The 21,450-nt window shown below is 36.6% G+C and overlaps 1 pseudogene across 1 annotated transcript in view; it reads left to right on the top strand.

Moving 5' to 3' along the window:
* Window positions 1-13,892: 13,892 nt before the first annotated feature.
* LOC149806037 (alpha-L-fucosidase-like) overlaps window positions 13,893-21,450 on the top strand; it is a 34,175-nt pseudogene continuing 26,617 nt past the window's right edge. Inside the window, exons 1-2 of the transcript XR_016419842.1 lie at window positions 13,893-14,258; window positions 17,808-17,914. The product of XR_016419842.1 is annotated as an alpha-L-fucosidase-like (transcript). The remainder of the gene's footprint in view (window positions 14,259-17,807; window positions 17,915-21,450) is intronic.

Raw genomic sequence — 21,450 nt, 5'->3', positions numbered from 1 at the left:
TGATTACAGAGCGATCGCGGTCATACTTAGCGACAAAGCCATGTTACTTGAAGGTGGTAGTGGTCGAATGAGAGTTGTTGATGCACCAGTGGAAAATCTTTAATTATTCAGAAAAATATTATTTATATAAAAATGTCGTATAGTCATGTTAATGTTACTCTGACTCCCGGTCAGGTAAAAAAGCTTCAATCAAAAACCGCCAACAAATGCGGAACTAAAATATCACTAAAACGAGATCAGATTAGTGGTGGTCCAAACAAATTATCGTTGACAAATAATCAGATTAAACATTTCAATAAGGCCCTAGAATCAAAAACTGGAGTTCAATTCCATCTCTCCCCGAGCGCCATCAAAGACATGGTTAAAACGGGTGGTATATTTCCACTTCTCGCGGCCATTCCGGCATTAATAGCTGCAGCTGCTCCAGCCGTAGCAAAAGCAGCCGCGTTAGGTGCTGTTGGAACAGCTGCTGGAATGGCACTAAAGAAAGCAACAGGGCAAGGATACAAAAAAAAGGGACGCGGCTTAAGATTGCCAGGATCTCGTTGGGGGAGAGGCCTAAGGCTTCCAGGATCACTTCGTTAGACGTTCCAGCATCAAATTTTGATTTACTTGATGCTGCTAAAAAATTAAAAATAAAAGCCTTTAGAGGTGTTTTTATGCGAGATCAATTACCGAAACAACCAAACAAACTCGAAACAGGTATTATTAATCTTGACGAACGTTCCGGACCCGGTACTCATTGGGTATCATACGCGGTTGATCCACGTGGAATTGTTTATTTTGATTCGTACGGGTTAGCTCCACCTGTTGAATTTATCAAGTATGTCGCACCACTTCAGGCAACAACCAGAGTTTGGTATTCAACGCTACCCACACAAACAATGACAGATCCGCCAATATGCGGCCGTGAAGTAATTAATGTACTCGACGCTATATCAAAATCATCCAAACCACCACATAAAGTTGTGCATGATTACACAAGTAACCGATTTGTTGCGCGTAAAGCGTTTTAAACAACGGGTCTTATTATAATGGTTGACATCTACGGAAGATCTTCTACTAGTAAGAAAATAAAATCCGACGTTGATCTGTCAAAGTATGCGACTAAAGATGACCTTGCTGATATCATGAACCTGGCTGGAGTTGACCCAGATGAAGTTGTTATTTTTCAAGATCGATATGGTAAACTAAAAACCAGCAATATCAAATGGAATGATATAGTCCGGCGAGTACTCGGTGCAGTTACAGATAATATTCCCGTGTTTACTGATAGCGGCAAAATCAGATATTCAAGTATATCGTTTGCAACAATTAGAGATGAAATTGCAAAAAGTGTTGCTAATCGCGTGAGAAACACCGGTGACACAATGGCAGGTGAACTCAGCATGAACGGAAATAAAATAGTAGTTTTAAGAGATCCAACATCTGACGAAGACGCAGCAACAAAAAAATACGTCGACAACGTGGATGGAAAACTATCCACGCTGCGGGCCGAGTATGACGTTCACGTGGGCGCGTTTACAAGACTTCGAAGAAATTTTAAAAAAACCGATGATGCCATAAATAAATTCTTTGGAACTCCTCCCGTCATCGATATAAAACTTTCTGATATCAAAAGTAACCTAGACACGATCAAACAAACACAGCTAGACATCATAGCGGGAATTCCTGAGATTGTCAACAAAACAAATTTGATTAAAATTCCAGCTGGAATAACTCCCGGGCACATCACAAACATCGTATGCACGGTATCATCGGGATTTGCAACATGGTCGCAGCAAAATAATACTATCAAATATACCGCAACAGTCACTGGCGTGTACAGGCTGTCTGTGTTTAGTGCTGCAAAATTTGAAATATTTACAACGTTTCCATGGCGTCATTCCACCGACAGGTTTTCCGGGGTTGTATCTGTTGTATTAAATAGCGCAAACGAAGAAATATTTATTCTGGAAGCAGCTGATAAGAAATTAACCGCAACATCTTACTGGTGGTGTTTGGAATTTGTAGCTGAAACACCTCAATTGGTTACTGCATAAAAATATATATGGACGGTGCACAATACAGGTACAATCAAGCACGTGAATGGCAGGCGGCGCTAAAAGATCAAGTCGATCAATATACAGTAAAAGTAAAAAAATATCGACGACGATTGGTTATCGTCGACGTGATTGTTTATTCAGTATCCGCTGTTGTTGCTGGAACCGGTGTAATATTATCAGCGTTGACAACGATGGCACCAGTAGCTGTAACTATTTGTATTTCAGCAGCAACAACTATTGCAGGTGTGCTTAATATCATCACAAAAAAAATATGTACTTGCACGAACGAAAAATTATCCGATTACATAATAAAATTACATACAGCGACGGTAGCATACTCGAAATTATCCTCGTTGTTATCAGCGAGTCTCAGTGATGGAATTATATCTGATTTCGAATTTTCAATGATGACCAAAATATACGACGAAGGTATCGGTATTAAAGATACAAGTATCAATAATGACAGAATTACTCCAGCAGATCGTGACCAACACAACTTCGCCAAAGATAACGATGATCTCGGTAAGTTCAATTAATCCTGAATTTAGTGTTAATTTTCCTACTGCAATTCCAGTAAAAGAAATAGCACTAGCGCAATTACGAGTATATTACAGCTGGCCAAATATCAGATCAAAATCATTTAATGGTACACCAGCAAATAATTCGCTTGTATTTGCTAACAACAACAAACCCGAAAGAACACCTGACTGGGTTGTTGTTGGAATACCAACTGGCAGTTATGAGATTGAAGAGATCAATGAGGAATTTCAACGTAGAATAAAATCAATAACGGGAAAAGAATAAAAAATATCAGTTCATGTTCATGAACCGACCCTGTCCTCGACGATTGAAATAAACTCGCCTGATTATGCCGTTGATATTTATCAATCCACGATAAGATCCGTGCTAGGATGGCCTGAAATATCACCACCGATAACACCGATACCACCAGAACCGAAAAAGTCTGATTATGTCACGGATAGGCAATCATATCATGAAATTAATCCATCATACCTGGAAAAACTACGTATTATAAAAAGTAAATCAACGTTTAGCATGTTTTTAATTTACAGTTATGATGAGGCATGCACTTTTAGAAATACTCCCGAGGAAACAATTACTCAAGGTGTTTTTCGAAGTGAGATTGTCAGATATTTTCAGGAAATCAATCAAGAATGTAAAAAACAACTAGATCAACTAAATCAATATTTTAACGAACATATGTTTGACATATCAGCGTCATCACGTGAAAAAATCATCACGCGTGTGGAAATATTAAATCAGCTTATATCAGATATGGAATATTTTAATAACCGAATAGTTCAAGCGATGCTTAGTTTAAAATCATTTAAACAATTTGAAGCAGGTAAATGGTTAGAAAGATATAAATTAACAGAAGCCGATGTACCAAATTTTAAATTTCCCGGGTATAGTGTAGTTGAGTTAAGAAAATCTGTCAACGATGTCATTGATGAGTTTTTTCCTAAAATACTCGATGCATGGAGAAAATTAATTCCACCAGCAACCGTTCTTAGATATAATAATGATCCACATGGCGGCGGGAGACACGTATCTCCGGGAATCGTTAATATAACACCGACGGTCGCGGTCAATCTGGTTTGTGACGTAATCGATGGCAGCTATCAAATAGATCTCGGAAAATCAAATCAGGCTCAACAAGGATACATCCTGTACACGTTCACACCACAAGTTCCCCCTGGAAGTGTAATCGTGCAAGAACCAACTAATCCTGTGTATTTGCGGTGTCACAATAATATGTTAACACGAATCAATTTTAAACTCACAGACCACCTTAATCGCTTAATTGACATACGTGGAGAAGAACTTGTGATAAATCTGTATGTGAAATCGTAGATCTTTATGTAATGGAGGGTTTTTACACACGAGGATTTCTTAACAGTTAGAAGAACATTTGCAACAGAGATCAGACTCAAATTCGATCAACTTAAAAAAAATAAATAAAAAAATATTTTATTATTACTGGCACAAATTTGTGTTTGGTACAAATTAATCAGCCTTGCAAAAAAAATATTTTTTTTTTCTGAAAATTTGATCATTTTACACTACACGTGGTCAGCGTTGACAGGGACCCCAGTTACCAAAACTTTCATTTTCATTATCACCAGTAACGAAGTTACTCTGGATCGTTTCACCAGTAACGAAGTTACTTTCTGACGTAATTTTTCTTAATTGTCTTATACGAGTACTAATCGTTTTCTTTGCCTCATACTCGTGGGATAATAACGATTTAATTCTTTCTACGGCGGCAGAGAGAGGAACGAACTCCTTCACATGATCATCTTCTACGGTAGCTAGCGACTGAAACATTGCCGCCTCAATCCGCTTCATGAGCTTGTATTCAGATGATAGTGTGTGTGTTCCCTGGTTTTTACGTTCTTGTAAAATCTCAAAGTCAGAAACTATTTTTTTCAGGATTAAGTTCATCGGATATATTAATTCCATCTTTTTTCAATTTTTTAATAGCAACAATTACATCATTGATATTTTCATGGTTCATTATATAATATATAAATCTTTAAAATAAAAAAAAATTATCCCTAGAACCCCTATCGAGTCTTTAGCGAGTTCGTCGGGATGTTTCAGGGACAGTACAACATATACAATGAATGAAGAGCCCCTATCGAGTGTATTAGCGAGCTCAGATTATGCATTGGACGGCACATTAATTAAGGAAATGGATATATACAATGAAATGGATATATACAATGAATGAAGAGCCCCTATCGAGTGTATTAGCGAGCTCAGATTATGCATTGGACGGCACAAACATATAACTTAACTAAGGAAATGGATATATACAATGAAATGGATATATACAATGAAATGGTTATATACAATGAATGAAGAGCCCCTATCGAGTGTATTAGCGAGCTCAGATTATGAATGAAGAGCCCCTATCGAGTGTATTAGCGAGCTCAGATTATGCATTGGACGGCACAAACATATAACTTAATTAAGGACAGTACAAACATATACGCTCAGCAAAAATCCCACCCACAATAATTAATCCAGTGGGTGATACGAAAATATGTATCAACAACCAGTCAATATTGTGGTTGAATTTTGCTCAGCGGGGGGTTTTGCGGTTCCCCCATTATTATAAAAATCGCAATTATGCGCGCACCCTCCGACAAATTGTCAGCCATGGGGATTCGATCCTGGACCGCGAGCGTCACAGTCCAATACCATACTGATTGAGCTATCAAACCTTGTTACGAACATATGTTTCGGAAGTTAATATATAGCCAAGGAACGAATATTTACACTAAAACAGCGGTTTCTGAATAATAACAGTTTCTGTATTTATAACAACAGTTTCTGAATATAAAACAGCGTTTTTCCTAAGCAGACTGCGAATCAATAATAACAGTGGCATGAACACACCTGCAGATCGATTTATACCATGACAACGGTTTCTGTTCTGTACCTGTATTACAGCTTCCTTGCGGATCAATAACATTATCATGATTTCTCGTAATGTTGTATGATGGGAAATATTTAAAAAACATAAATAATACTTCTACGAGTAATTAATTACGATGTAATTAGTTAAACTGACTAATTACGATCATAAAAAATAAAAAATCTACGAAGAAAACTATATATTACAAAGTAATCTCCCTTTTATATAATCAAAAATTCAGTAGTATACAATCAGACAGTACTGGACCCCCTCAAATAATGATATAATTCAATGTGGTGATGATAATTATTGATACTGAAAGGTAATTTCCTGTTTATATTTTTTCGAGAAAGTAGATCTGGATATATTTTCTGCGACGTATTTTACCACACGCGGGTCAATATCAAAATATTTTGCAGCAGCACGCATAGACTGAAATATAATTTTTTCGCCAGTTTCTGTGTTTGTGGAAACTACCGCCCTCTTTCCGATTGTCTTACATCTTCCTGTATTACCACATGCAGAGTTCACGCTTCGTGTGACAACTCGAAGGTTGTGTAGGGAGTTATTTTGAGGATCCCCGTCAATATGATCAATAACAAGACCGTCTTTGATCACTCCGAAGAAACATTCGTAGATGAAACGATGACAGAAATAATTTTTCTTTCCCCTCTCGCATGTGAACCTTAGATCACCATGATTATTAATACAACCAACTGGTCTCTTCAACTTGCAGTGTCTGATGATACCATTAATATTTGATTCATAGTTTGTTATGACAGGATGTGGGACAAATATATTTTGCTCCATTATAATAATATTACTTTTTTAAATCATTGTTTGTCTGAAATCTTGATATATAATCCTCCACGGATTTTATAGCGTTTTCACCGCTATTATTTTTTTTTGTCATAATATCTTTTAAGTTCTCTGAACCGTTTTCCGCCGCACTTTCCACATAATTCTGTTTTTCCTCGCACTCCAATACCACACCGCAGACATGGTATTGGTCCTAGACTTCCTCGTCGTATGTTTTGTAAGTGCATCCAACAAAATTCCTTTCTGCAGGATTTGTTGCATCGATTTACTGAGCCGATCATCAACCATCTGCATTGAGACATTGTATATATAATATTTTTTATTTTAAATATTTGTTTTAATTATATGAACGAGTTTGAGAGATTATCCCAAACTAGGCCTGTTAAATACAAATTCAACCTCGACAGATTATCTCCAGACTTGCCAGTGCGAGATTTGGTTGATCCGAAAAATAAAAGTCTGATCTCGAAAATTCACGACGCCAAGAAAGAATTTTACACGGATGGTGCATCTCATACATGGTCAACGTTCAAGATCATACGCCTTGACGGAGTCAAGAAAGCTGACAAAGTCAGTGTCGACTCTGTCACGGACGCCACAATGAACGACAAGCGAGCGGCAACTATCATTAACTACATCGCTGAATACGAGGGCGATCAAAAATATTTCTTCAGAGTAAAATTTATTGTATTAACAGAAACAGGTAGTTGGATTATCCGTGACAAATATGATCCTGTCCTTGGCAATAATAAAACTGTCATATTAAGTAAAAATTCCAGACCGGGTCTACTGACGGGTATTGACAAACCGTATTATGAGCGAGCGTATCCTGTAACAGCGGTTATTTATGGAATCTATGAGATAAATAGAAAACCCAACGTTGATAAACTAGCGCCGATGAAATTTTCAAGGTTAAATTGTGTAGCCGAGCGAGTAATAGAACACTTTACAAACGCGATGCGTGGAAATGGATTAACTGATTTAAGGCGTGAAAAAATAAACTCGTGGGCTGATTCAGTTAAGGATACCGGTGCTACAATAAAAGATGTTGCTGAACTAGGAAAACTATTAAAATTTCCAATAACCGTAGCGACAATAACGGGAGAAATTCTGTACGAATCTAAATATAAATCGAAAGGAGCTCCAATAAATATTATCGATCATAACGCGCACGCATGGACTAACGCAGTAACAATATTTCCGCGTGATCGAACTGTTAGATTTTACCCCACAGATAATTCTGGGGGAGGTATGTTTGATTTTATTAAAGAAATAAGTAAAACCGATCCTGTATCGGTATGGTTTTTTAAAAATAATGAGGAAGGTGAATTTGATCAGTTTGTCAGACCAAACGGTGAAATATATCGCACAGAATCCCTCCATGACGAGATGAAAAATCTCGCGACGTTTTTACAGTGCAAGCACGCGGAAAATACTGAAAAATTACTAACTAATTGTTTTACCGTTCCATCTGTTGCGGCTCATTTCGCCAGAGAAAAAAATTCATGGAAACCAACACGATTTGATTTACTCGAGGACGTACGCGCAAGTTGCGTCGAATATGGACATGGCGGATTATGGAATACCAAATACAATTACAATGATGTTATTTCGGTTGATATGGTTGCATGTTATCCAGGAAGTTTTCTGGGATACGGAGATTGTTCTGTGTACTTTGAAAGATTTGGTCACCCAACAAACGAGATGACGCGAGTGGCAATTAATGGACCATTACCTGATTTTGATCTGACTGGATTCGCCTGTATTGAATCATTCGAGTTTAACGAAAATCTTCACAAGATTTGTTATGTTTGGTTTGGTAGACATTTTTGTGAAAAACGTTGCGCACCTATAGTTTTGTTGCGATATATGCTAGATTGTATGATACTGACATCGTTGGTGGTCAGTGAGGCAATTATATCATATCATGCACAGACCAAAGTTTGGTTGCCCATGTCAGATTCTGAAGTTATTAGCGAGTTTAAGGAAAAATATCCTGATGTTTCCGAAGATGATATTCCTAATAAACTCAAAACCGCAAAAGATCTCGGTAGAAAAATTATAGGTAAATTTACTCAAGGTGGTGCATATGATTATAAAAGACATCACGCACGATTAATTTTAGATGATGCCGAGTACGATTTTATAATTGCTGATACAACAGCGAAAAATATATTTGTAAATCGAGAAAGTGTTTATTTATCCGACGGAACAAAATTGGGTACGATCGTTAGTTACATAAATGACGTCTCCCCACAATATACTCATCTAAGATCTTCCATGTTGGCTTATGTTTCTATAAATTTATTATCGATGATTAATAGATTTCCTGAGACCGCAGTCAGAGTCTCAACAGATTCGTTTTATATTTCAAGTAAATATTTAGAACCTGTTATGAAATTTACAAGTAATGATGAACGATGGGGTTCGTGGAGAATAAAAAAGGAACTATTACACAATTATGCAGAATCAGCAGATGTTCCAATGAGAGATTTTTATCGTAAGGGTAATAAAATATCAGAAATGTCGAAAGCACCATCGTTGAGTGATCCAATAACCAGATATAAGACAGTATATCTCAATGGACCTGGTGGATGCGGCAAAACGACTCGAGCGATTAATGTTTTTAAAAATTCAGATATAATCGTGCTGACACCCACACATAGACTTGCACGTGAGATGAAACAGCGGCAAGTACAATCGTGTACGTATCATAGTTTCTTTCGGTGGCGCGGAGATACATGGACTCCTGAACGGATGGGAGAAAAATATATACCTAAAATAATTATTTGGGATGAGATATGCACGGTGTCATTGGATACATTAAAAAAATTTCTTGATTGGTTGTTGACGAAAAATACCGCTATAATAATGTGTGGCGATCATGGTCAACCGCCGCCTTTTGTTGGACCATCTCCACATGATTGGTTAAAAAATTTCATTGATTATTACGAAGAAATAGATGATGATCATAGAGCTCTTGATGCAAATTTGAAGGAATTTAAAAAATTAATCAGATTACAATCAAACAAAATTCAGTGTGAAATAATACGTGGAGTGATCTCAGAGACATCAATGAGTGATTTTTTGAAATTATGGAGACCCACCGATTTGATCGTAGCAAGTAGAAAAATAATCAGAGACGCTTTACAACAGCAGTTATTTCAGCTGCATAAAGAAAAATACTCAGAATTACCCGTACCGTTGTGTTATAGACCATCAGATACACGAAAACAGAATATTAATGTTGATATTCCAGGACAGACTGAAAAACAAAATCTCGTATTAAATGCTGGCACCCTTGGCGCTAGTGCTAGTTAAGTGATCGAAATCACTTAAGTGATTTTGGCGGTAGCTGTGTATCCGTGGGAATTATTTATAGTTGTTCACGTACAAATCCACGTTGAGGAGCAGCCGAATCTAATCTGTAGATTGCAGGTCTACCTGAGGATCTTGTCACGGTAGATATTTTGTGTGTGGTAACACTCCAAATAGGATCAGTTGCTCTTCGTTTACCACCTTCAAGTTCACCAGGCTCATATAAATATCTAACTGTAACATCACCTAATATTTTTTGTTTTTCAACATCTTTTCGTTGTGTTGGTATATTTTTTTTGTAATTGCATTAATGGGTTTCATGTTGGTTGTTCGTGTGATCTCATTATTTAATGCAGCTATCACGCTTGGTAATCTTGCAACCCATTCGCGAGATCTTTTATCCTGAATAAATTCCCTCGCGTATTGATATCCAAATAACCGCTCAGCAAGTGTTCGATTAAATCGCTCAACAATTGCTTGATCACGGTGAATTGCAGTATGACCTCGTCGTATTTTGGTATTATGTCGTTTCATCAGCGATGATACTGGACCAAGAAATTCCTTACCAGGATCAACCTGTAGTAGCTGTGGCCACCGCAGACCACCTCGTGGTCCGAGTCCTCGTTGATAAATTCGTTCAAACGCATCGGCTACTTCAGATGATGTTTTCGCTGATAGCGGCTCTGCTTCTTTGTATCTACTTGCAACATCAACTACGGTTAACGCGTATTTGTACGTTTTTCTACGCACAGTATCATGCGGTAAAAACAGAATATCAGCTTGATGAACTTCATTAGGAACACTGACATCGAAATACGCGTACTGAATTCGTTTCGGTGATGGTAGATAAATTTGCCATATTGCTTGTTTGGATAACCACGCTTTAGCAGTAGAATGTTTAACCGCTGCTGCATCAGCGAGTTTACCAATTGCTGCTTTGCCTCTCCAGTATCCTCTTGGTGAATAATAAATTAATTCCATTATTAATTACCAGCCCCAAGCGCTAATTTACCTTTCGTCGAGGATCTTACTAACCAATTAGCTAATGATTCTCTAATATTTTTATTTTTTATAGAATTTAATGCATGAATTAATTTCACATCTGCAATATGCCTATGTTGTAGATTTTGACTTTTATAAGCTACATCATGAGCATGACAAGCTCGATCAATATCGTTTATTGGTTCCTCGCCTGGTTTTGGTTGATCTTGATTATCGAGCCTGATATCAAGTCTGGTACCAGGACCGCAATAATTATATCCCGGTAGATGTTTTTCTCCACTGTATTTAGCCCATGGAGTACCTGGAAACTTTGACATCAAATTAGCAATATCACCACCGCGCTTATTAGGTAAAAACGAAAATTTCTTTCTACCGCATATAGAACATTTTCCACCGTACGCTATTTTTTTATTTTTTGTTGTAACCGTAGCTAAATCAGTAGTTGGAGTTTTAACTTTACAACGTAAGCAATATAAATTCATGTTATAAAATATATGGATATAATTGATTTCTCAGCAACAAGAAAACGAGAGCCAGTTAAGCATCATCCTGCGCTACCGAACTCCATCAGAATGATTATCATAGGACCATCTGGATCGGGTAAGACGCAATTATTACTTAATCTGATAATGAGATGGTTGAAATGGGATAAATTGTATTTAGTAGCACCATCCGCTGATGATCAACGATGTTATGATGTACTTAAAGATTTCAATGAAAACGCACGATTACCTGATGAAGGTAATGATGTTATAGAGTTTATAACCGATATTGATGAAGCACCATCCGTAGATTCCATAGACGGATTTATTAATAATTTAGTTGTATACGACGATGTGATGCTAGATAAACAATCAAATCCAGCCAGAATATTTTCCCGAGGTAGACATAAAAATACAGACGTGATCTATGTTACTCAACGATATACACAAATTCCGAAGGTGATCAGAGACAACTGCAACATTTTAGTTGTGTTTAATGGCGTAGACACACACACACTTAGAAATATTCATCAAACTTGGTGTGGTGGTGACATGGATATAATTAATTTCAAAAATTTCTTCTCACGAGCGCAAGCTACTCCACATGGATTTATAACAATAAATTTACATGATCCAAGAACAAGATATCGTGTGGGTCTTGATAAAATATTTGGGTAGCAGGGGTGATGATAAAATTAAATTTAATTAAACAGATAATGAACAACTGTGCGTGGCTGCGTCAAGGAACAACAGATAAATGTAATAAAAAATGCCGTGGAGAATATTGCAAGAAACATAATTATCTTATAAAGAAAAACCTTCATGCTGGTCCACGAGCTGTGTTGGATGTAACAACGGCGTTAGAGGATTGTATCAGATTTGCAAAAATTGCGGTGGAGATCGATACAGAAGTTTGATGATATATTATAAACACAGAAAGAACATAAATCCAAAAATAGAAAAACCACCATCAGAACTTGAATATTTCTTGAAACATAGAACGAATAAAGATGAAACAGATGAAGATGAAACAGATGAGGAAAAACGACAGCGAGAACGAGTTGAGAAATATTCATCAAACTTGGTATGGTGGTGAATTAATAGCAGCAGAGAAGGTACCTACCAACGTTGGTCGTCAAAAAAAAAATAAACAAGAAATAAATAAACACGTAGAGTACTTTTTTTTCAGCTACTATTTCGAACTGGGGTTTCATTAGTATAATCGGTCATTACAGAAATAAAACATCTCAAGGAAAAGTTCATTTGTAAAAATCTTGACCTTTCTACGAGATGATTTTATTTGTTTGTTTTATTTGTTTTGTCGGAATTCTATGGTCTGTTCACCTTCTCTGCTGCTACGCGCTACCATTGACATGAAGCTTTTTGTTTTTTTAAATCGGTTGGGGGGGGGGGGGTTAAACAAACAGGATGGTACGCAAATGCCAGGAAACAAGCTCTACGCTGAGCTCTAGTCAATTGAGATCTATGGAACGCCAGATATGTCTTAAGATGTACAGCATATAAAGAAAGTTCCCACATCATATAAGGACGAAAGCACAGTATAAAAAGAAGCTTGTACATCACATAAGTACAAAAGGACATCATATAAAGAGGTTTCCACATCATATAAGGACAAAAGCACGTCATATAAAGAGTTTTGTACATCACAAACACAAAAGTACATCATATAAAGAGGTTTCCACATCATATAAGGACAAAAGTACATCAAATAAAGAGGTTTGTACATCACATAAGTAAAAAAGGACATCATATAAAGAGGTTTCCACATCATATAAGGACGAAAGCACCGCATATAAAGAAGTTTGCACAACATATAAGGACGAAAGCACCGCATGTTAAGCGGTTTGTACATCATATGACGAAAGCACCGCATATAAAGAAGTTCGCACATCATATAAGGACAAAAGCACCGCATATAAAGAAGTTTGCACATCATATAAGTACAAAAGCACATCATATAAAAAGGTTTCCACATCATGTAAGTACAAAAGCACATCATATAAAGAGGTTTCCACATCGTATAAGGACAAAAGCACCGCATACAATGAAGTTTGCACATCATATAAGTACAAAAGCACATCATATAAAGAGGTTAGCCCGTATAAAGAGGTTTCAACATCATATAAGGACGAAAACACAATACAAGTACAAAAGCACATCATATAAAGAGGTTTCCACATCATGTAAGTACAAAAGCACATCATATAAAGAGGTTTCCACATCGTATAAGGACAAAAGCACCGCATGTATAGAAGTTTACACATCATGTAAGTATAAAAGCACATCATATAAAGAGGTTTCCACATCATATAAAGACAAAAGCACCGCATATAAAGAGGTTTCCACATCGTATAATAAAAATGATCATCTTAAGACAGCTCTGGCATTCCGTAGTGATTCACTGGCTTATTTTTAATTGGTCTACACTGCCACCTGCCCGTTTAAGGCACAGGTGTATTTCCAGAAAATTAATTCTCTATTTCACGAACTGCTTCTTGTTCATATTGAAACATAAATGTAAATGGTGTGTTTCGTTATCGTTACTTATGCTTTTTGACAGAAAAAATAACAGGAGCTAACTCACAAACAAGCTAGACAAGGTGTGCATTAGTACTAATACTAGTACCCTTACTCGTACCTTGTGGACAACAAATCACGTTGAGGCTACGACATCGTAGCTAGGTGTGCATGACAAGACGGGGGGGGGGGGGGGGGGGGGGGGGGAATCGCTGCAATGTTTACTGTCATGTGACTCACAAAGATCCCAAAATGGCGGCTGTAAACAAAGCCGGTATTTTAATAACTCTCAGTTTTTGTCTTCTTTTAAGTGTGTCATGCAAGAGATACTTGCCGACATGGGATTCCATTGACTCTAGACCGATTCCTGATTGGTATGACGAGGGAAAAATCGGAATTTTCATTCACTGGGGCGTGTTTTCGGTGCCTAGCTTTAGCACTGAATGGTTCTGGTACCAGTGGGAAGGAAGGAAACTGCAAACCCTACATAGACTTTATGACAAAGAACTACAGGCCGGATTTCACCTATGCAGACTTTGCATCTATGTTCACTGCTGAATTCTACGATCCAATACAGTGGGCGCAGATTTTTAAAGCATCAGGGGCCAAGTAAAAGTCCACCTTTTATTTTTATTTTTCTTTCTCTTTTGTCACGTTCTCATTTTTTTTTTTTTTGGCGGGGGACACCTATTAATTGTTAAATCGAATAACTGAATATTCTTTTGTGAATATTCAGACAGAAAATTTGTATACGAATATTCGTTTGCTTGTCAAGTCTGATCAATAAAGCAGCACCCCACCCCCACCCCACGTTAGTACTGATCGACGATTTGGTGGGCTGATGTCATCTGTTCATTAAAATGTGAGATTTTGCTGCATACAGACCTGCCTGGAACACATCAGCTTACAGTTTAGACACATACCAGTATTTGGTAAAGCCATATATAGTTATAAAATCCAAAATAACCACAGGAAATACAGTTGTGTGTTTCAGTGTGGATTTACTAGTCACCAAATAATAGGATTTGATCCATAAATATTTTGTACTTATCACCAAAAAGACCTTTCCACTGAGAGTAGCTTAAGAGATGCAGTAAATACCTGTAAGAGTCTAAAATGTACACGAATGTGTTGGGGATATATGTCTGCAAACAATACCTTGATTTTATTAATAGTTGATATCGGATCCACAAATGATCCATCAGTATCAGCACAGGTTTGGGGGATAATTTATTGGACTGTTGTTTACCAGATGAAGTTGGCAGCACTTTCTAAATGAAACATATGGCAAAATGCAAAATTTAATTACTTTACCAAGAAATAACTTCATATTGCCAAATCACCTAAAATCCGTCTTGCAAAGTTATTATAATGTCCAGGGATGGTCCTGGCTTTTAAAAAGCTGTCGCCAAAAAAATCGCCAACCTCAATATTTTGTCGCCAATTTTCAAAAAGTGTCGCCAAAAAAAGTAGTGTACATTTTTCCAAGTGTTAATTTAGTCTATTAATGTAACAGGCAATGAAAATTACAAAAGATGGATTAGTTAATACTTTAATTACAACAAGCATTAACAAAATGTTACAAAGTGTTACATGAAGATCCGTTGCGATTTTAGGGCTGCCCACTTGTTGAATGCAGTTTCAAAGTCTAATTTTTCACATCTGTACATGCTGATTCTCATTAAATTCTCGAGAGATGAGATGCAGAGCTTATTTCTGATGTCAGTTTTTATGAGGTTCGTCTTACTGAATCCACGTTCACAGTCCTCAGTGCTGACAGGTGACACCAGTAGTCTCTCAGCAGCCCCCCACCCCCATGGCTAGCTTCATAAAGCTTGTAGCGAATTGCTTCCTAAATCCCAAGAATGATCACTGAATGCTGTATAAATTTTCTCGACAAGAAAAATAGGATCTCCATTCCCACGAATGAAACTTACACGAGTCTACACCTGGCAATATTGGACCATATATATATAAGCATAAATTCACACCCAATTTAGGGATTCTTTCACTCCTGTATTTTGAGAAATAAATAATTATCATTAATTATGCAAAACTGTTCTTTTTTGCTATTTCTTGTTGCGGAGTTTAAGTCTCTGCAGCCGTAAATCAGGACTGATGGCAAAAGGAAAAGATCAATGAGCAAAATGCCGCACTGGCGACAGATGTAATTGTGATTTAGATTTTTTCCATTTGCTTTGTATTTATACACAGTAGTCGGTACTTCAGAGCTTATCAGCTTTCTATGAAGGTTCAGCAAAACTATTGTATTGGTATATGTATAAAAAAAAACCCAGAAGGATTAGCCATACAATTAATTGTATCTGTTCTATTCGCGTCTTCAGAAGTCGGTCAGTTGTAGGTATAGTGCGGTAGCATGATTGACTGTATCACAGCATACAGTACTCAGCCCAGATGTCAGCATAAGCAGATTATGATGTAACAATGCACTGTAAAGATGGGGTTGTCAATAAGAACAAAGGATCGTTTGTGTAATAGATTGATTCCAATGCATTGCTTAGTCAAGTTTGTGGCTTCCTTTCGTTCTGCCTTTTAATTTATCCAGTCCAAATCATTGATTGTATGTACAAATTAAATAACCAAAAAGTATGTCGCCAAAAAAATCGCCAGATGGGATATTTTTGTTGCCAATAAGGAAAAAAAATCGCAATTTGCGACATTGGCGAAGCCCAGGACGATCCCTGAATGTCTCATTTCTGAAAAGTTGCGTTTCTAAAATATTGCCATATCTTTTATTTATTGTTCAGAGCCCCTCTTGAATAGATGTGTAATAGAACAAGTTGATGAATAACAGGGTCATTTCAAAGTTAATGAAATATTTATGCATCAAAGAACCAGAACTGTAAGATATTTGTGAACTGTATTTAGAAATTTATTCTGTCAGGAGTAGGTGTAGTAAGATCCAGAATACCATTGTTCCTGATGTAAGGGAAATGACATGAAAGTAAGCACAGACTTAATGTTCCTGATATAAGGAAAATGACTTGAAAGTAAGCACAGATTTAATGTTCCTGATATAAGGAAAGTGACATAAGAGTAAGCACAGACAAGACCAAAAGTATTAATTATTACAGCCCAACAAAAGACAGTAAAATTGGAAAATAACAAAAATCTTAAGTTTAATGAAATTTGTCTACAAATGTTACCCATGACAGAATCCTTTTACTGAAAACAGACATGTAGTGCTAGGTTTGCAAAAAAGCAATGCCGCCAGGGTACACGTAAAGTTCAAAGACTAGTTCTTTGTAAAAATCAGGTCAAAATCATTAATTAATATAATTTTTCGGACATTGTGAACAACATGTATATCTAAACTGACCTGATTTCCCAACATTTAATTTTTTCCAATTGGTATATAATGCCCCTCTCTCTGTCCCCATATTACACTCCACTGATCCACTTATAATCAGTGCCAATCTAAGAGACCAAAAAGCCTAAAATTTACACATGCAGCTTTGCCATTCAGTTGCAGCATTTGAACCCTTAATTTGACCTTTCTAGGCTACACAAAAGTACCGATCGTGGCTGTCCATAACTCAGTACTCACACCCATTATTTCAAAAATTGACAGATCAGTAAATATACAATCATTTCAACTAGAGCTGAAGCAGAAATTTTCCTCTGTGAATATTCATTGAATGTATCCGAATAGGATCCAAACATTCCTCTATGCTAATAAAACAATAAATCCATTCACATTTCTTTGTCTACTTTACAATTTATTGACACCCTTACCCCACTATGCCTGAGTTAAAAGAGTGAATTTAGTCATCTAAATATAACTAAATGCCACTTTTGGGGTCTTGAGTACACTTTTTTAAGGAGTCAGCATATACATAAAAAAGGGGTGTTCTTTTTTCATTTTTCCTTCAATCAAACTGTGTCCTTAATGGTAAAAAATGAAGACAGAAATTTGATTACTTGTTGTGGTAAATGAAGGGAATATCTTCTGCAGAGTGATTTGTTCACATATCTTCTGCAGAGTGATTTGTTCACAATCTAAATCATGTAGACGTCAGGTCAGTTTAATTCAGTTAAATATATAGATACACTGATTAAGCTAAGGGGACCATTTATAAAAGATAATAATAATATTAATAATAATAATAATAATCAAATACTGACTTTTATTTTTAGATATATTGCTCTGACAACCAAGCACCATGAGGGTTTCTGTAACTGGGATACCAAGTACTCATTCAACTGGAACTCCATGGACGTGGGACCCAAAAGGGATCTTGTTGGTATGTAACATTCGTGGGTGAAATGAGGAATAGATCTGTAGATGTATTGATCATTTTTGCACATAAATTCTCACAATGATACAAGAAGTGAAGAATAGATACAAAATTATGCTTATCAACTACAAACTACATTAATTTTTAGTAAAGTGAATACTTACTAGTTGTCTGCCATTTTATTCTTTAAATGTAGAATTCATTTGAGATATCCATCACAGTGTTAGTAAACACCCACTTTCCTTCAAATTAACACAAGGTAACTAATTCACATGGTTCCATATTTGTCCCCACCCCACCCCTGGCATTTTCTTGCTGTTTTTAAAAAAAATTACATTAGCATGGTCAGCCACTGACAACATATATCAACATAAAGGAGACATTCCAGATTTGTTCCCCATGTATGATTTAAGTACTTTACTGATCTTTTAATAACCACTTTTGCACAACATTGTTCTGTTGTTTCTTATCTTGTCTACTTGTATCAGATGTGAAGGCTACTTTACTTCCATTGTGTTACAAAGTGAAATATATTACATTGAATTCTGATTGGTGGCTATTGTTTGTTGAAGTCAGGGTAAAACAAGAATCATCAATCAGATCTAACTGTAGCTTAATTCATTGTGCAACACGTCAGAAGTATTGGCATCAAAACTCTATCCAGATCAATACAAAATATCAGAGAAACTTTGCACAAAAGTAGCTGTTAAATGATCTGTAGAGATTTAAATTGTATATGGGGAAAAAATAATTTAGCAGTCTCGTGGTATTCATAGAGTAAATATCAGCTTGCATGACAGCTATTTCTGAAGTGATCATAATGGATATTTTGTCATTTCAATATAAATAGAATCAGTTAATTAATTAGCAAATTGTTTTGCTTCAAATGCTGCATTGCATGTGGAAGTTAATCCTCTGTATAATCAGTAAAAAATTAAAGAATCATTACTGTAATCATTTTGTGAAGGTAACCAACACTAATGATGGTAAAATGACCTTTAATTTAATTACACTGACTCGCTGGATTAAAATCAATGTGAGCCTTTGAGAGTCTGGTTTGAGTAAACCCAATGCAACAAAGCCTATTAAAATGCTACTGATAATTCATACAGGCTTTGTTTGGTTGGACGTGTTTTGATTTGCCCATAATTTGGTCACTTATGCGGTCAAGTGGTAATGTTTGTTCATGTGACTGTTACCAATTACCACCAGTTTGTATAATGCAAGATGTATAGGGTATACATTGATAGGGGTAGAATCAAGCATTCAGTATGCCCAGATGAAGAGCTAAAGTTAGATCAAGTGATCAAAGCAAGAAAATTAGGACTTGTTTGCCTTTTCCAAGATGGGAAAAAAAACATCTTGTCCTGGACTAGAGACTTAAAAGATTTTACTGGACTTTGAAAATGATTAGTCCAGGTTGTCGAGCTATGGGATTTTATCAGCTCTGGTGTTATCAATAATTTCTTTTTTACATGACAGATATAAGTGCCTGTGGCACCATGTGATCGTCTCAGACTTGTTTTAGATAAGATTTTACTTTCATGAGGAAATCGCACTGCATATATGTCCTGGTGCGCAAACACTTTGCTGAGTAGTTGTTTGCCATGCAAACTGCTGAACACTTGCTTCTACCAAGTCTGTGGTGACGCTGAGAAATGACAGTGGTGATGTGCCTCCAGAACTCATATAAGATAACAAATGTGCAGTCAGCAAAGAGATTATAAGAGGAATGTACAGTTCCAATAACAAGAATACAACTTTGCCAGCAGCACCTTCATGATGCTAAATTACATTATTGTGGTCACACTTTCAATGTAATATGACTTGGTCTTTGACTCCAACAATAGCTGAATATATGACACAATCACACACAAAAATGACAAGTCTCTTCAAGTTGATCTTGACACTGTAACAATCTGTGTCTGTAATCAGAATCAGTAGCAGTTTCAGCAGGTATTAGCACTGTCAGATCCATTGTTGTGAAACATAGATGGGCCAGCGGATCTTACATAATCATTTACTGCATCTGGTGAGGTCAACATTAATCATATCAACATTGCTTAAACATGCTTCAGTTTCCTTTCCATAGATGGAATAACATACACTGCTGAACAGCACATCATTTTTAACAAATCCAACCTGGGCACCTTATGGGTAATGGACTGTCTCATTTTGTACCAGTGTTTATTTGATTTCTAAACAGGCCTCATATGTGTTGAAATAACAAAATTTATCATGCGCTTAGAAGTCTGTTCGATCTCTTTGATTAGGATCTTTCACCAAGAACAAATAATACTGAAAATCTCTTGATTTCATCTATCACCACAGGCACATCCATGTCAAACATGGTATCAGGTATTTCTTTGAATGCTGCCATTGTTTTTACTTATACATTATTTTGGTTTCATCAGATACCTTTTTGTGTGACGCCATTGTGTCCAAGCCCAGTCCACAATCGTGGAATGAGACGTTGAACAACTTCATTGATGACTTTATTGACCAGCACAGGAAATATAATCGCTTTTGTTTCAAATGCCTTTGATGTTGCTTGAGCCACTAATCATGATAGTTAATTTCATTTCATTCTAGAGTCAACTGCAGACATAAATTTTTCAGCCAATCCACAAAAACATTGTTGATGCTATCAGCAACTAGCATTGCAAATGGAGCAGCATGAGAAGATACGGCAACGAGCATCTTTGGTGTTCCTGTGAACAATACCTGAACATCACTAGTGGTGAATGATTCATCGATATATCGATGCATCAATACTTTTTGCTTTAAGGATACACATATCGATACAAATGTTGGAAAATTGATGCAAAATGATACTTACTGTATGCAAGTTATTTTAATCTTCAGCAGTCATCAGAAATTGTATTAGTTGTTTGCCTTGTTGCCCCTCAGACTGAGAATTCATCTGAGACAGCACATGCACCCATTTTTGTTTGCTAGTTAAAATGGAAAGGACATGACAGTACTCACTCGCCATCTCCAGACAGCACTCACTCGCCATCTCCAAATTAACACCAAGTGATGTGGTTCATAATATTGCCCCCCTCAGCCATTTCCATGGTAATTATTTTATTGCAACAGCTTGTTCGGCATAAAGTACTCACATTTTTATCTGACCCTTGCCACCCAATTCTTGAAATTTGGACATTAATGTTGGTGTGTAGTGTTAGAGCCATTTCACTGACACCATGCAGTGTCTGCATAGGGTAGCAGCTTACTAGCTGGACTAGCAAACATGGATGCCTTTACTTGGCCATACCTGCATGAAATTGATAGGAAAATGATTTATTTTCTAAAAAATTGCAGCTATAACATTTGGTATGTCTTTAATCTGTTGACAGATGAGCTGAAAATACAGCTTTGACAAAATTTTACCTGGAATTCACCATTTGCATCACTAGTCACATGACTTAAATGGTTGTTAAACTATAATTGATTGGCACATTGTGCCCTGGAACAAGCATTATGTTGTAATTTGAATGTGCATAAAGGAAGTTTTACAAATGCTTGTTTAAAATATGAGC

This window comes from Sinohyriopsis cumingii, chromosome 2, assembly GCF_028554795.1.
Source record: "Sinohyriopsis cumingii isolate HCF-2022 chromosome 2, ASM2855479v2, whole genome shotgun sequence".
In the NCBI taxonomy this organism is placed as follows: Eukaryota; Metazoa; Mollusca; class Bivalvia; order Unionida; family Unionidae; genus Sinohyriopsis; species Sinohyriopsis cumingii.
The sequence above is the reverse complement of the archived record's forward strand: the minus strand, read 5'-3'. Positions and strand labels throughout refer to the sequence as shown.